Consider the following 18,256-nt stretch of genomic DNA (forward strand, 5'->3'; position numbering starts at 1 on the left):
ACCTTAGACAAGACACCTTAGCCAAGACACATTAGCCAAGACACCTTAGCCAAGACACCTTAGCCAAGACACCTTAGCCAAGACATCTTAGCCAAGACACATTAGCCAAGACACCTTAGACAAGACACCTTAGCCAAGACACATTAGCCAAGACACCTTAGCCAAGACACCTTAGCCAAGACACCTTAGCCGAGACACATTAGCCAAGACACCTTAGCCAAGACACCTTAGCCAAGACACCTTAGCCAAGACATCTTTGCCAAGACACATTAGCCAAGACACCTTAGCCAAGACACATTAGCCAAGACACATTAGCCGAGACACATAAGCCAAGACATCTTAGCCAAGACACATTAGCCAAGACACATTAGCCAAGACACATTAGCCAAGACACCTTAGCCAAGACACATTAGCCAAGACACATTAGCCAAGACACCTTAGCCAAGACACCTTAGCCAAGACACATTAGCCAAGACACCTTAGCCAAGACACCTTAGCCAAGACACCTTAGCCAAGACACATTAGCCAAGACACCTTAGCCAAGACACATTAGCCAAGACACCTTAGCCAAGACACCTTAGCCAAGAGACGTTAGCCAAGACACATTAGCCAAGACACATTAGCCAAGACACCTTAGCCAAGACACCTTAGCCAAGACACATTAGCCAAGACACATTAGCCAAGACACCTTAGCCAAGACACATTAGCCAAGACACATTAGCCAAGACACCTTAGCCAAGACACCTTAGCCAAGACACATTAGCCAAGACACCTTAGCCAAGACACCTTAGCCAAGACACATTAGCCAAGACACCTTAGCCAAGACACCTTAGCCAAGACACATTAGCCAAGACACCTTAGCCAAGACACCTTAGCCAAGACACCTTAGCCAAGACATCTTAGCCAAGACACATTAGCCAAGACACCTTAGCCAAGACACCTTAGCCAAGACACCTTAGCCAAGACACATTAGCCAAGACACATTAGCCAAGACACATTAGCCAAGACACCTTAGCCAAGACACTTTAGCCAAGACACATTAGCCAAGACACATTAGCCAAGACACATTAGCCGAGACACATAAGCCAAGACACCTTAGCCAAGACACATTAGCCAAGACACATTAGCCAAGACACATTAGCCGAGACACCTTAGCCAAGACACCTTAGCCAAGACACCTTAGCCAAGACACCTTAGCCAAGACACCTTAGCCATGACACATTAGCCAAGACACATTAGCCAAGACACATTATCCAAGACACATTAGCCAAGACACCTTAGCCAAGACACCTTAGCCAAGACACCTTAGCCAAGACACATTAGCCAAGACACATTAGCCAAGACACATTAGCCAAGACACCTTAGCCAAGACACATTAGCAAAGACACATTAGCCAAGACACCTTAGCCGAGACACCTTAGCCAAGACACCTTAGACAAGACACATTAGCCAAGACACATTAGCCGAGACACATTAGCCAAGACGCATTTGCCGAGACACATAAGCCAAGACACCTTAGCCAAGACACATTAGCCAAGACACATTAGCCGAGACACATTAGCCGAGACACCTTAGCCAAGACACCTTAGCCGAGACACCTTAGCCAAGACACATTAGAGAAGACACATTAGCCAAGACACATTAGCCAAGACACATTAGAAAAGACACATTAGCCAAGACACCTTAGCCAAGACACCTTAGCCAAGACACATTAGCCAAGACACATTAGCCAAGACACATTAGCCAAGACACATTAGCCAAGACACATGAGCCAAGACACATTAGCCAAGACACCTTAGCCAAGACACCTTAGCCAAGATACATTAGCCAAGACACATTAGCCAAGACACATTAGCCAAGACACATTAGCCAAGACACATTAGCCAAGACACCTTAGCCAAGACACCTTAGCCAAGACACATTAGCCGAGACACATAAGCCAAGACACCTTAGCCAAGACACATTAGCCAAGACACATTAGCCAAGACACATTAGCCAAGACACCTTAGCCAAGACACATTAGCCAAGACACCTTAGCCAAGACACCTTAGCCAAGACGCATTAGCCAAGACACATTAGCCAAGACACCTTAGCCAAGACGCCTTAGCCAAGACACCTTAGCCAAGACACATTAGCCAAAACTTTTTAGCCAAGACACATTAGCCAAGACACATTATCCGAGACACCTTAGCCAAGACACCTTAGCCAAGACACCTTAGCCAAGACACCTTTGCCAAGACACATTAGCAAAGACACATTAGCCAAGACACCTTAGCCAAGACACCTTAGCCAAGACACCTTAGCCAAGACACATTAGCCAAGACACCTTAGCCAAGACACATTAGCCAAGACACATTAGCCAAGACACCTTAGCCGAGACACATAAGCCAAGACACCTTAGCCAAGACACATTAGCCAAGACACATTAGCCGAGACACATTAGCCAAGACACCTTAGCCAAGACACATTAGCCAAGACACATTAGCCAAGACACATTAGCCAAGACACATTAGCCAAGACACATTAGCCAAGACACATTAGCCAAGACACATTAGCCAAGACACCTTAGCCAAGACACCTTAGCCAAGACACCTTAGCCAAGACACCTTAGCCAAGACACATTAGCCAAGACACCTTAGCCAAGACACCTTAGACAAGACACCTTAGCCAAGACACATTAGCCAAGACACCTTAGCCAAGACACCTTAGCCAAGACACCTTAGCCAAGACATCTTAGCCAAGACACATTAGCCAAGACACATTAGCCAAGACACCTTAGCCAAGACACATTAGCCAAGACACATTAGCCGAGACACATTTGCCAAGACACATTAGCCGAGACACATAAGACAAGACACCTTAGCCAAGACACATTAGCCGAGACACATTAGCCAAGACACATTAGCCGAGACACCTTAGCCAAGACACATTAGCCAAGACACCTTAGCCAAGACACCTTAGCCAAGACACATTAGCCAAGACACATTAGCCAAGACACATTAGCCAAGACACCTTAGCCAAGACACCTTAGCCAAGACACCTTAGCCAAGACACCTTAGCCAAGACACATTAGCCAAGACACCTTAGCCAAGACACCTTAGCCAAGACACCTTAGCCAAGACACATTAGCCAAGACACCTTAGCCAAGACACCTTAGCCAAGACACATTAGCCGAGTCACATTAGCCAAGACACCTTAGCCAAGACACATTAGCCAAGACACATTAGCCAAGACACATTAGCCAAGACACATTAGCCAAGACACCTTAGCCAAGACACCTTAGCCAAGACACCTTAGCCAAGACACATTAGCCAAGACACCTTAGCCAAGACACCTTAGACAAGACACCTTAGCCAAGACACATTAGCCAAGACACCTTAGCCAAGACACCTTAGCCAAGACACCTTAGCCAAGACATCTTAGCCAAGACACATTAGCCAAGACACATTAGCCAAGACACCTTAGCCAAGACACATTAGCCAAGACACATTAGCCGAGACACATTTGCCAAGACACATTAGCCGAGACACATAAGACAAGACACCTTAGCCAAGACACATTAGCCGAGACACATTAGCCAAGACACATTAGCCGAGACACCTTAGCCAAGACACATTAGCCAAGACACCTTAGCCAAGACACCTTAGCCAAGACACATTAGCCAAGACACATTAGCCAAGACACATTAGCCAAGACACCTTAGCCAAGACACCTTAGCCAAGACACCTTAGCCAAGACACCTTAGCCAAGACACATTAGCCAAGACACCTTAGCCAAGACACCTTAGCCAAGACACCTTAGCCAAGACACATTAGCCAAGACACCTTAGCCAAGACACCTTAGCCAAGACACATTAGCCGAGTCACATTAGCCAAGACACCTTAGCCAAGACACATTAGCCAAGACACATTAGCCAAGACACATTAGCCAAGACACATTAGCCAAGACACCTTAGCCAAGACACCTTAGCCAAGACACATTAGCCAAGACACCTTAGCCAAGACACCTTAGCCAAGACACCTTAGCCAAGACACCTTAGCCAAGACACCTTAGCCGAGTCACATTAGCCAAGACACCTTAGCCAAGACACATTAGCCAAGACACATTAGCCAAGACACATTAGCCAAGACACCTTAGCCAAGACACGTTAGCCAAGACACCTTAGCCGAGACACCTTAGCCAAGACACCTTAGCCAAGACACCTTAGCCAAGACACCTTAGCCAAGACACCTGAGCCAAGACACATTAGCCAAGACACCTTAGCCAAGACACCTTAGACAAGACACCTTAGCCAAGACACATTAGCCAAGACACCTTAGCCAAGACACCTTAGCCAAGACACCTTAGCCAAGACATCTTAGCCAAGACACATTAGCCAAGACACATTAGCCAAGACACCTTAGCCAAGACACATTAGCCAAGACACCTTAGCCGAGACACATAAGCCAAGACACCTTAGCCAAGACACATTAGCCAAGACACATTAGCCGAGACACATTAGCCAAGACACCTTAGCCAAGACACATTAGCCAAGACACATTAGCCAAGACACATTAGCCAAGACACATTAGCCAAGACACATTAGCCAAGACACATTAGCCAAGACACCTTAGCCAAGACACCTTAGCCAAGACACCTTAGCCAAGACACCTTAGCCAAGACACATTAGCCAAGACACCTTAGCCAAGACACCTTAGACAAGACACCTTAGCCAAGACACATTAGCCAAGACACCTTAGCCAAGACACCTTAGCCAAGACACCTTAGCCAAGACACCTTAGCCAAGACACATTAGCCAAGACACATTAGCCAAGACACCTTAGCCAAGACACATTAGCCAAGACACATTAGCCGAGACACATTTGCCAAGACACATTAGCCGAGACACATAAGACAAGACACCTTAGCCAAGACACATTAGCCGAGACACATTAGCCAAGACACATTAGCCGAGACACCTTAGCCAAGACACATTAGCCAAGACACCTTAGCCAAGACACCTTAGCCAAGACACATTAGCCAAGACACATTAGCCAAGACACATTAGCCAAGACACCTTAGCCAAGACACCTTAGCCAAGACACCTTAGCCAAGACACCTTAGCCAAGACACATTAGCCAAGACACCTTAGCCAAGACACCTTAGCCAAGACACCTTAGCCAAGACACATTAGCCAAGACACCTTAGCCAAGACACCTTAGCCAAGACACATTAGCCGAGTCACATTAGCCAAGACACCTTAGCCAAGACACATTAGCCAAGACACATTAGCCAAGACACATTAGCCAAGACACATTAGCCAAGACACCTTAGCCAAGACACCTTAGCCAAGACACCTTAGCCAAGACACCTGAGCCAAGACACATTAGCCAAGACACCTTAGCCAAGACACCTTAGACAAGACACCTTAGCCAAGACACATTAGCCAAGACACCTTAGCCAAGACACCTTAGCCAAGACACCTTAGCCAAGACATCTTAGCCAAGACACATTAGCCAAGACACATTAGCCAAGACACCTTAGCCAAGACACATTAGCCAAGACACCTTAGCCGAGACACATAAGCCAAGACACCTTAGCCAAGACACATTAGCCAAGACACATTAGCCGAGACACATTAGCCAAGACACCTTAGCCAAGACACATTAGCCAAGACACATTAGCCAAGACACATTAGCCAAGACACATTAGCCAAGACACATTAGCCAAGACACATTAGCCAAGACACCTTAGCCAAGACACCTTAGCCAAGACACCTTAGCCAAGACACCTTAGCCAAGACACATTAGCCAAGACACCTTAGCCAAGACACCTTAGACAAGACACCTTAGCCAAGACACATTAGCCAAGACACCTTAGCCAAGACACGTTAGCCAAGACACCTTAGCCGAGACACCTTAGCCAAGACACCTTAGCCAAGACACCTTAGCCAAGACACCTTAGCCAAGACACCTGAGCCAAGACACATTAGCCAAGACACCTTAGCCAAGACACCTTAGACAAGACACCTTAGCCAAGACACATTAGCCAAGACACCTTAGCCAAGACACCTTAGCCAAGACACCTTAGCCAAGACACCTTAGCCAAGACACATTAGCCAAGACACATTAGCCAAGACACCTTAGCCAAGACACATTAGCCAAGACACCTTAGCCGAGACACATAAGCCAAGACACCTTAGCCAAGACACATTAGCCAAGACACATTAGCCGAGACACATTAGCCAAGACACCTTAGCCAAGACACATTAGCCAAGACACATTAGCCAAGACACATTAGCCAAGACACATTAGCCAAGACACATTAGCCAAGACACATTAGCCAAGACACCTTAGCCAAGACACCTTAGCCAAGACACCTTAGCCAAGACACCTTAGCCAAGACACATTAGCCAAGACACCTTAGCCAAGACACCTTAGACAAGACACCTTAGCCAAGACACATTAGCCAAGACACCTTAGCCAAGACACCTTAGCCAAGACACCTTAGCCAAGACACCTTAGCCAAGACACATTAGCCAAGACACATTAGCCAAGACACCTTAGCCAAGACACATTAGCCAAGACACATTAGCCGAGACACATTTGCCAAGACACATTAGCCGAGACACATAAGACAAGACACCTTAGCCAAGACACATTAGCCGAGACACATTAGCCAAGACACATTAGCCGAGACACCTTAGCCAAGACACATTAGCCAAGACACCTTAGCCAAGACACCTTAGCCAAGACACATTAGCCAAGACACATTAGCCAAGACACATTAGCCAAGACACCTTAGCCAAGACACCTTAGCCAAGACACCTTAGCCAAGACACCTTAGCCAAGACACATTAGCCAAGACACCTTAGCCAAGACACCTTAGCCAAGACACCTTAGCCAAGACACATTAGCCAAGACACCTTAGCCAAGACACCTTAGCCAAGACACATTAGCCGAGTCACATTAGCCAAGACACCTTAGCCAAGACACATTAGCCAAGACACATTAGCCAAGACACATTAGCCAAGACACATTAGCCAAGACACCTTAGCCAAGACACCTTAGCCAAGACACCTTAGCCAAGACACATTAGCCAAGACACCTTAGCCAAGACACCTTAGACAAGACACCTTAGCCAAGACACATTAGCCAAGACACCTTAGCCAAGACACCTTAGCCAAGACACCTTAGCCAAGACACATTAGCAAAGACACATTAGCCAAGACACCTTAGCCAAGACACCTTAGCCAAGACACCTTAGCCAAGACACATTAGCCAAGACACATTAGCCAAGACACATTAGCCAAGACACCTTAGCCAAGACACCTTAGCCAAGACACCTTAGCCAAGACACCTTAGCCAAGACACATTAGCCAAGACACCTTAGCCAAGACACCTTAGCCAAGACACCTTAGCCAAGACACATTAGCCAAGACACCTTAGCCAAGACACCTTAGCCAAGACACATTAGCCGAGTCACATTAGCCAAGACACCTTAGCCAAGACACATTAGCCAAGACACATTAGCCAAGACACATTAGCCAAGACACATTAGCCAAGACACCTTAGCCAAGACACCTTAGCCAAGACACATTAGCCAAGACACCTTAGCCAAGACACCTTAGCCAAGACACCTTAGCCAAGACACCTTAGCCAAGACACCTTAGCCGAGTCACATTAGCCAAGACACCTTAGCCAAGACACATTAGCCAAGACACATTAGCCAAGACACATTAGCCAAGACACCTTAGCCAAGACACGTTAGCCAAGACACCTTAGCCGAGACACCTTAGCGAAGACACCTTAGCCAAGACACCTTAGCCAAGACACCTTAGCCAAGACACCTGAGCCAAGACACATTAGCCAAGACACCTTAGCCAAGACACATTAGCCAAGACACCTTAGCCAAGACACATTAGCCAAGACACCTTAGCCAAGACACATTAGCTAAGACACCTTAGCCAAGACACCTTAGCCAAGACACTTTAGCCAAGACACCTTAGCCAAGACACCTTAGCCAAGACACCTTAGCCAAGACACATTAGCCAAGACGCATTAGCCAAGACACATTAGCCAAGACACCTTAGCCAAGACACCTTAGCCAAGACACCTTAGCCAAGACACCTTAGCCAAGACACATTAGCCGAGACACCTTAGCCAAGACACATTATCCGAGACACCTTAGCCAAGACACATTAGCCAAGACACATTAGCCAAGACACATTAGCCAAGATACATTAGCCAAGACACATTAGCCAAGACACCTTAGCCAAGACACCTTAGCCAAGACACATTAGCCAAGACACATTAGTCAAGACACCTTAGCCAAAACACCTTAGCCAAGACACCTTAGCCAAGACACATTAGCCAAGACACATTAGCCGAGACACATTAGCCGAGACACCTTTGCCAAGACACCTTAGCCAAGACACCTTAGCCAAGATACATTAGCCGAGACACCTTAGCCAAGACACCTTAGCCAAGACACCTTAGCCAAGACACATTAGCCAAGACACATTAGCCGAGACACCTTAGCCAAGACACCTTAGCCAAGACACATTAGCCAAGACACCTTAGCCGAGACACATTAGCCAAGACACCTTAGCCAAGACACCTTAGCCAAGACACATTAGCCAAGACACCTTAGCCAAGACACATTAGCCAAGACACATTAGCCAAGACACATTAGCCGAGACACATTAGCCAAGACACCTTAGCCAAGACACCTTAGATAAGACACTTTAGCCAAGACATCTTTGCCAAGACACCTTAGCCAAGACACATTAGCCGAGACACCTTAGCCAAGACACATTAGCCAAGACACATTAGCCGAGACACAAAAGCCAAGACACCTTAGCCAAGACACATTACCCAAGACACATTAGCCAAGACACCTTAGCCAAGACACATTAGCCAAGACACCTTAGCCAAGACACCTTAGCCAAGACACCTTAGCCAAGACATATTAGCCAAGACACCTTAGCCAAAACACCTTAGCCAAGACACATTAGCCAAAACACCTTAGCCAAGACACCTTAGCCAAGACACATTAGCCGAGACACCTTAGCCAAGACACATTAGCCAAGACACATTAGCCAAGACACATTAGCCAAGACACATTAGCCAAGACACATTAGCCAAGACACCTTAGCCAAGACACATTAGCCAAGACACATTAGCCAAGACACCTTAGCCGAGACACCTTAGCCAAGACACATTAGCCAAGACACATTAGCCAAGACACATTAGCCGAGACACATTAGCCGAGACACCTTAGCCAAGACACCTTAGCCAAGACACCATAGCCAAGACACATTAGCCAAGACACCTTAGCCAAGACACATTAGCCAAGACACATTAGCCAAGACACATTAGCCGAGACACATTAGCCAAGACACCTTAGCCAAGACACCTTAGATAAGACACCTTAGCCAAGACATCTTTGCCACGACACATTAGCCAAGACACATTAGCCGAGACACCTTAGCCAAGACACATTAGCCAAGACACCTTAGCCAAGACACATTAGCCATGACACCTTAGCCAAGACACATTAGCCAAGACACCTTAGCCAAGACACCTTAGCCAAGACACCTTAGCCAAGACACCTTAGCCAAGACACATTAGCCAAGACACCTTAGCCAAGACACCTTAGCCAAGACACCTTAGCCAAGACACATTAGCCAAAACACCTTAGCCAAGACACCTTAGCCAAGACACCTTAGCCAAGACACATTAGCCAAGACACCTTAGCCAAGACACATTATCCAAGACACCTTACCCAAGACACCTTAGCCAAGACACATTAGCCAAGACACCTTAGCCAAGACACCTTAGCCAAGACACCTTAGCCAAGACACATTAGCCAAGACACCTTAGCCAAGACACCTAAGCCAAGACACCTAAGCCAAGACACATTAGCCAAAACACCTTAGCCAAGACACCTTAGCCAAGACACCTTAGCCAAGACACCTTAGCCAAGACACATTATCCAAGACACCTTAGCCAAGACACCTTAGCCAAGACACCTTAGCCAAGACACCTTAGCCAAGACACATTAGCCAAGACACATTAGCCAAGACACCTTAGCCAAGACACCTTAGCCAAGACACATTTGCCAAGACACCTTAGCCAAGACACCTTAGCCAAAACACCTTAGCCAAGACACCTTAGCCAAGACACATTAGCCAAGACACATTAGCCAAGACACATTATCCAAGACACCTTAGCCAAGACACCTTAGCCAAGACACCTTAGCCAAGACACCTTAGCCAAGACACATTAGCCAAGACACATTAGCCAAGACACATTAGCCAAGACACATTAGCCAAGACACATTAGCCAAGACACCTTAGCCAAGACACATTAGCCAAGACACATTATCCAAGACACCTTAGCCAAGACACCTTAGCCAAGACACCTTAGCCAAGATACCTTAGCCGAGACACCTTAGCCAAGACACATTAGCCAAGACACCTTAGCCAAGACACATTAGCCATGACACCTTAGCCAAGACACCTTAGCCAAGACACCTCAGCCAAGACACATTAGCCAAGACACCTTAGCCAAGACACATTAGCCAAAACACATTAGCCAAGACACATTAGCCAAGACACATTAGCCAAGACACCTTAGCCAAGACACCTTAGCCAAGACACCTCAGCCAAGACACATTAGCCAAGACACCTTAGCCAAGACACATTAGCCAAAACACATTAGCCAAGACACATTAGCCAAGACACATTAGCCAAGACACATTAGACAAGACACCTTAGCCAAGACACCTTAGCCAAGGCACATTAGCCAAGACACCTTAGCCAAGACACCTCAGCCAAGACACATTAGCCAAGACACCTTAGCCAAGACACCTTAGCCAAGACACCTTAGACAAGACACATTAGCCAAGACACATTAGCCAAGACACCTTAGCCAAGACACATTAGCCAAGACACATTAGCCAAAACACATTAGCCAAGACACCTTAGCCAAGACACCTTAGCCAAGACACCTTAGCCAAGACACATTAGCCAAGACACCTTAGCCAAGACACATTAGCCAAGACACCTTAGCCAAGACACATTAGCCAAGACACATTAGCCAAGACACATTAGCCAAGACACCTTAGCCAAGACACATTAGCCAAGACACATTAGCCAAGACACATTAGCCAAGACACCTTAGCCAAGACACATTAGCCAAGACACATTAGCCAAGACACCTTAGCCAAGACACATTAGCCAAGACACCTTAGACAAGACACATTAGCCAAGACACATTAGCCAAGACACATTAGCCAAGACACATTAGCCAAGACACCTTAGCCAAGACACATTAGCCAAGACACATTAGCCAAGACACCTTAGCCAAGACACATTAGCCAAGACACAGTAGCCAAGACACATTAGCCGAGACAGCTTAGCCAAGACACATTAGCCAAGACACCTTAGCCAAGACACATTAGCCAAGACACCTTAGCCAAGACACATTAGCCAAGACACATTAGTCAAGACACATTTGCCAAGACACATTACCCAAGACACCTTAGCCAAGACACCTTAGCCAAGACACCTTAGCCAAGACACATAAGTCAAGACACCTTAGCCAAAACACCTAAGCCAAGACACCTTAGCCAAGACACCTAAGCCAAGACACCTTAGCCAAGACACCTTAGCCAAGACACATTAGCCAAGACACATTAGCCAAGACACCTTAGCCAAGAAACTTTAGCCAAGACACATTAGCCAAGACACCTTAGCCAAGGCACCTTAGCCAAGACACATTAGCCAAGACACCTTAGCCAAGACACATTTGCCGAGACACATTAGCCAAGACACATTAGCCAAGACACATTAGCCAAGACACATTAGCCAAGACACCTTAGCCAAGACACATTAGCCAAGACACCTTAGCCAAGACACCTTAGCCAAGACACATTAGCCAAGACACATTAGCCAAGACACCTTAGCCAAGACACCTTAGCCAAGACACCTTAGCCAAGACACCTTAGCCAAGACACATTAGCCAAGACACATTAGCCAAGACACCTTAGCCAAGACACCTTAGCCAAGACACCTTAGCCAAGACACCTTAGCTAAGACACATTAGCCAAGACACATTAGCAGAGACACCTTAGCCAAGACACCTTAGCCAAGACACCTTAGCCAAGACACCTTAGCCAAGACACATAAGCCAAGACACATTAGCCAAGACACATTAGCCAAGACACATTAGCCAAGACACCTAAGCCAAGACACCTTAGCCAAGACACATTAGCCAAGACACCTTAGCCAAGACACATTAGCCAAGACACATTAGCCAAGTCACCTTAGCCAAGACACATTAGCCAAGACACATTAGCCAAGACACATTAGACAAGACACATTAGCCATGACACATAAGCCAAGACACCTTAGCCAAGACATATGAGACGAGACACTTTTGCCAAGACACTTTAGCCGAGACACATTAGCCAATACACATTAGCCAAGTCACCTTAGCCAAGACACATTCGCCAAGACACATTAGCCAAGACACATTAGCCAAGACACATTAGTCAAGACACATTAGCCAAGACACATTAGCTAAGACACCTTAGCCAAGACACATTAGCCAAGACACCTTAGCCAAGACACCTTAGCCAAGACACCTTAGCCAAGACACATTAGCCATGACACCTTAGCCAAGACACTTTAGCCAAGACACATTAGCCGAGACACATTAGCCAAGACACCTTAGCCAAGACACCTTAGCCAAGACACCTTAGCCAAGACACCTTAGCCAAGACACCTTAGCCAAGACACATTAGCCAAGACACATTAGCCAAGACACCTTAGCCAAGACTCCTTAGCCAAGACACCTTAGCCAAGACACATTAGCCAAGACACATTAGCCAAGACACATTAGCCAAGACACCTTAGCCAAGACACATTAGCCAAGACACCTTAGCCAAGACACCTAAGCCAAGACACCTTAGCCAAGACACCTTAGCCAAGACACCTTAGCCAAGACACATTAGCCAAGACACCTTAGCCAAGACACATTAGCCAAGACACCTTAGCCAAGACACATTAGCCAAGACACCTTAGCCAAGACACCTTAGCCAAGACACATTAGCCAAGACACCTTAGCCAAGACACCTTAGCCAAGACACATTAGCCAAGACACCTTAGCCAAGACACATTAGCCTAGACACATTAGCCAAGACACCTTAGTCAAGACACCTTAGCCAAGACACATTAGCCAAGACACATTAGCCAAGACACATTAGCCAAAACACATTAGCCAAGACACATAAGAAAAAAGACACATTAGTTAAGACACCTTAGCCAAGACACCTTAGCCAAGACACATTAGCCAAGACACATTAGCCAAGACACATTAGCCAAGACACATTAGCCAAGACACATTAGCCAAGACACCTTAGCCAAGACACCTTAGCCAAGACACATTAGCCAAGACACCTTAGCCAAGACACATTAGCCTAGACACATTAGCCAAGACACCTTAGCCAAGACACATTAGCCAAGACACATTAGCCAAGACACATTAGCCAAGACACCTTAGCCAAGACACCTTAGCCAAGACACCTTAGCCAAGACACCTTAGCCAAAACACATAAGAAAAAAGACACATTAGTTAAGACACCTTAGCCAAGACACCTTAGCCAAGACACATTAGCCAAGACACCTTAGCCAAGACACATTAGCCAAGACACATTAGCCAAGACACATGAGCTAAGACACCTTAGCCAAGACACATTAGCAGAGACACCTTAGCCAAGACACCTTAGCCAAGACACCTTAGCCAAGCCACCTTAGCCAAGACACATTAGCCAAGACACATTAGCCAAGACACCTTAGCCAAGACACCTTAGCCAAGACACATTAGCCGAGACACATTAGCCAAGACACATTAGCCAAGACACATTAGCCAAGACACATTAGCCAAGACACATTAGCCAAGACACATTAGCCAAGACACCTTAGCCAAGACACCTTAGCCAAGACACCTTATTAAAGACACCTTAGCCAAGACACATTAGCCAAGACACCTTAGCCAAGACACATTAGCCTAGACACATTAGCCAAGACACCTTAGCCAAGACACCTTAGCCAAGACACATTAGCCAAGACACATTAGCCAAGACACATTAGCCAAGACACCTTAGCCAAGACACATTAGCCAAGACACATTAGCCGAGACACCTTAGCCAAGACACATTAGCCAAGACACATTAGCCAAGACACATTAGCCAAGACACCTTAGCCAAGACACCTTAGCCAAGACACCTTAGCCAAGACACCTTAGCCAAAACACATAAGAAAAAAGACACATTAGTTAAGACACCTTAGCCAAGACACCTTAGCCAAGACACATTAGCCAAGACACATTAGCCAAGACACATTAGCCAAGACACATGAGCTAAGACACCTTAGCCAAGACACATTAGCAGAGACACCTTAGCCAAGACACCTTAGCCAAGACACCTTAGCCAAGCCACCTTAGCCATGACACATTAGCCAAGACACATTAACCAAGACACCTTAGCCAAGACACATTAGCCGAGACACATTAGCCAAGACACATTAGCCAAGACACATTAGCCAAGACACATTAGCCAAGACACATTAGCCAAGACACATTAGCCAAGACACATTAGCCAAGACACCTTAGCCAAGACACCTTAGCCACGACACCTTAGCCAAGACACCTTAGCCAAGACACCTTAGCCAAGACACATTAACCAAGACACATTAGCCAAGACACATTAGCCAAGACACCTTAGCCAAGACACATTAGCCAAGACACATTAGCCAAGACACCTTAGCCAAGACACCTTAGCCGAGACACATTAGCCAAGACACCTTAGCCAAGACACCTTAGCCAATACACTTTAGCGAAGATACCTTAGCGAAGACACCTTAGCCAAGACACCTTAGCCAAGACACCTTAGCCAAGACACCTTAGCCAAGACACCTTAGAAAAGACACCTTAGCCAAGACACCTTAGCCAAGACACCTTAGCCAAGACACATGAGCCGAGACACATAAGCCAAGACACATTAGCCAAGACACATTAGCCAAGACACATGAGCAAAGACACCTTAGCTAAGACACATTAGCCAAGACGCATTAGCCAAGACACCTTAGCCAAGACACATTAGCCAAGACACATTAGCCAAGATACATTAGCCAAGACACATGAGCTGAGACACATTAGCCAAGACACATTAGCCAAGACACCTTAGCCAAGACACCTTAGCCAAGACACATTAGCCAAGACACCTTAGCCAAGACACCTTAGCCAAGACACATTAGCCGAGACACATTAGCCAAGACACATTAGCCAAGACACATTAGCCAAGACACCTTAGCCAAGACACATTAGCCAAGACACATTAGCCAAGACACATTAGCCAAGACACATTAGCCAAGACACCTTAGCCAAGACAGCTTAGCCAAGACACCTTAGCCAAGACACCTTAGCCAAGACACATTAGCCGAGACACATTAGCCAAGACACATTAGTCAAGACACCTCAGCCAAGACACATTAACCAAGACACATTAGCCAAGACACATTAGCCAAGACACATTAGCCAAGACACATGAGCTAAGACACCTTAGCCAAGACACATTAGCCAAGACACATTAGTCAAGACACATTAGCCGAGACACATTAGCCAAGACACATTAGCCAAGACACATTAGCCGAGACACATTAGCCAAGACACCTTAGCCAAGACACCTTAGCCAAGACACCTTAGCCAAGACACATTAGCCAAGACACATTAGCCAAGACACATGAGCTGAGACACCTTAGCCAAGACACATTAGCCAAGACACCTTAGCCAAGACACCTTAGCCAAGACACATTAGCCAAGACACATTAGCCAAGACACCTTAGCCAAGACACCTTAGCCAAGACACAATAGCCAAGACACATTAGCCAAGACACCTTAGCCAAGACACATTAGCCAAGACACATTAGCAAAGACACCTTAGCCAAGACACATTAGCCGAGACACCTTAGCCAAGACATCTTAGAAAAGACACCTTAGCCAAGACACCTTAGCCAAGACACCTTAGCCAAGACACATTAGCCAAGACACATTAGCCAAGACACCTTAGCCAAGACACCTTAGCCAAGACACATTAGCCAAGACACCTTAGCCAAGCCACCTTAGCCAAGACACATTAGCCAAGACACATTAGCCAAGACACCTTAGCCAAGACACCTTAGCCAAGACACATTAGCCGAGACACATTAGCCAAGACACATTAGCCAAGACACCTTAGCCAAGACACATTAGCCGAGACACATTAGCCAAGACACATTAGCCAAGACACATTAGCCAAGACACATTAGCCAAGACACCTTAGCCAAGACACCTTAGAAAAGACACCTTAGCCAAGACACAATAGCCAAGACACATTAGCCGAGACACATTAGCCAAGACACCTTAGCCAAGACACATTAGCCAAGAACCCTTAGCCAAGACACCTTAGCCAAGACACATTAGCCAAGACACATTAGCCAAGACACCTTAGCCAAGACACCTTAGCCAAGACACATTAGCCGAGACACATTAGCCAAGACACATTAGCCAAGACACATTAGCCGAGACACAGTAGCCAAGACGCATTAGCCAAGACACCTTAGCCAAGACACATTAGCCAAGACACATTAGCCAAGACACATTAGCCAAGACACATTAGCCAAGACACATGAGCTGAGACACCTTAGCCAAGACACATTAGCCAAGACACCTTAGCCAAGACACCTTAGCCAAGACACATTAGCCAAGTTACATTAGCCAAGACACCTTAGCCAAGATACCTTAGCCAAGACACAATAGCCAAGACACATTAGCCAAGACACCTTAGCCAAGACACATTAGCCAAGACACATTAGCCAAGACACCTTAGCCAAGACACATTAGCCGAGACACCTTAGCCAAGACACCTTAGAAAAGACACCTTATCCAAGACACCTTAGCCAAGACACATTAGCCAAGACACATTAGCCAAGACACCTTAGCCAAGACACCTTAGCCAAGACACCTTAGCCAAGACAGATTAGCCAAGCCACCTTAGCCAAGACACCTTAGCCAAGACACATTAGCCGAGACACATTAGCCAAGACACATTAGCCAAGACACATAAGCTGAGACACCTTAGCCAAGACACATTAGCCAAGACACCTTAGCCAAGACACCTTAGCCAAGACACATTAGCCAAGACACATTAGCCAAGACACATTAGCCAAGACACATTAGTCAAGACACATTAGCCAAGACACATTAGCCAAGACACATGAGCTGAGACACCTTTGCCAAAACACCTTAGCCAAGACACCTTAGCCAAGACACATTAGCCAAGACACCTTAGCCAAGACACCTTAGCCAAGACACCTTAGCCAAGACACATTAGCCTAGACACATTAGCCGAGACACATTAGCCAAGACACAGTAGCCAAGACATATTAGCCAAGACACATTAGCCAAGACACATTAGCTGAGACACCTTAGCCAAGACACATTAGCCAAGACACCTTAGCCAAGACACCTTAGCCAAGACACCTTAGCCAAGACACATTAGCCAAGACACATTAGCCAAGACACATTAGCCAAGACACATGAGCTAAGACACCTTAGCCAAGACACATTAGCCAAGACACCTTAGCCAAGACACCTTAGCCAAGACACATTAGCCAAGACACATTAGCCAAGACACCTTAGCCAAGACACCTTAGCCAAGACACCTTAGCCAAGACACCTTAGCCAAGACACATTAGCCAAGACACCTTAGCCAAGACACATTAGCCAAGACACCTTAGCCAAGACACATTAGCCAAGACACCTTAGCCAAGACACATTAGCCAAGACACCTTAGCCAAGACATATTAGCCAAGACACATAAGCTGAGACACCTTAGCCAAGACACATTAGCCAAGACACCTTAGCCAAGACACCTTAGCCAAGACACATTAGCCAAGACACATTAGCCAAGACACATTAGCCAAGACACCTTAGCCAAGACACCTTAGCCAAGACACATTAGCCAAGCCACCTTAGCCAAGACACCTTAGCCAAGACACATTAGCCGAGACACATTAGCCAAGACACATTAGCCAAGACACATAAGCTGAGACACCTTAGCCAAGACACATTAGCCAAGACACCTTAGCCAAGACACCTTAGCCAAGACACATTAGCCAAGACACATTAGCCAAGACACATTAGCCAAGACACATTAGTCAAGACACATTAGC

General features: G+C 46.4%; 1 long non-coding RNA gene across 1 annotated transcript; it reads right to left on the reverse strand.

The window, feature by feature from the left end:
• Window positions 1-596: 596 nt before the first annotated feature.
• On the reverse strand, window positions 597-11,504 carry LOC125774374 (uncharacterized). The gene is made up of 3 exons (XR_007420860.1): window positions 10,741-11,504; window positions 9,719-9,760; window positions 597-1,094 (listed from the first exon to the last, which is right to left on the reverse strand). It is a non-coding gene; the product is annotated as an uncharacterized LOC125774374 (long non-coding RNA).
• Between the last annotated feature and the right edge of the window lie 6,752 nt (window positions 11,505-18,256).

This window comes from Anopheles funestus, unplaced genomic scaffold, assembly GCF_943734845.2.
Source record: "Anopheles funestus unplaced genomic scaffold, idAnoFuneDA-416_04 scaffold_15_ctg1, whole genome shotgun sequence".
Lineage (NCBI taxonomy): Eukaryota > Metazoa > Arthropoda > Insecta > Diptera > Culicidae > Anopheles > Anopheles funestus.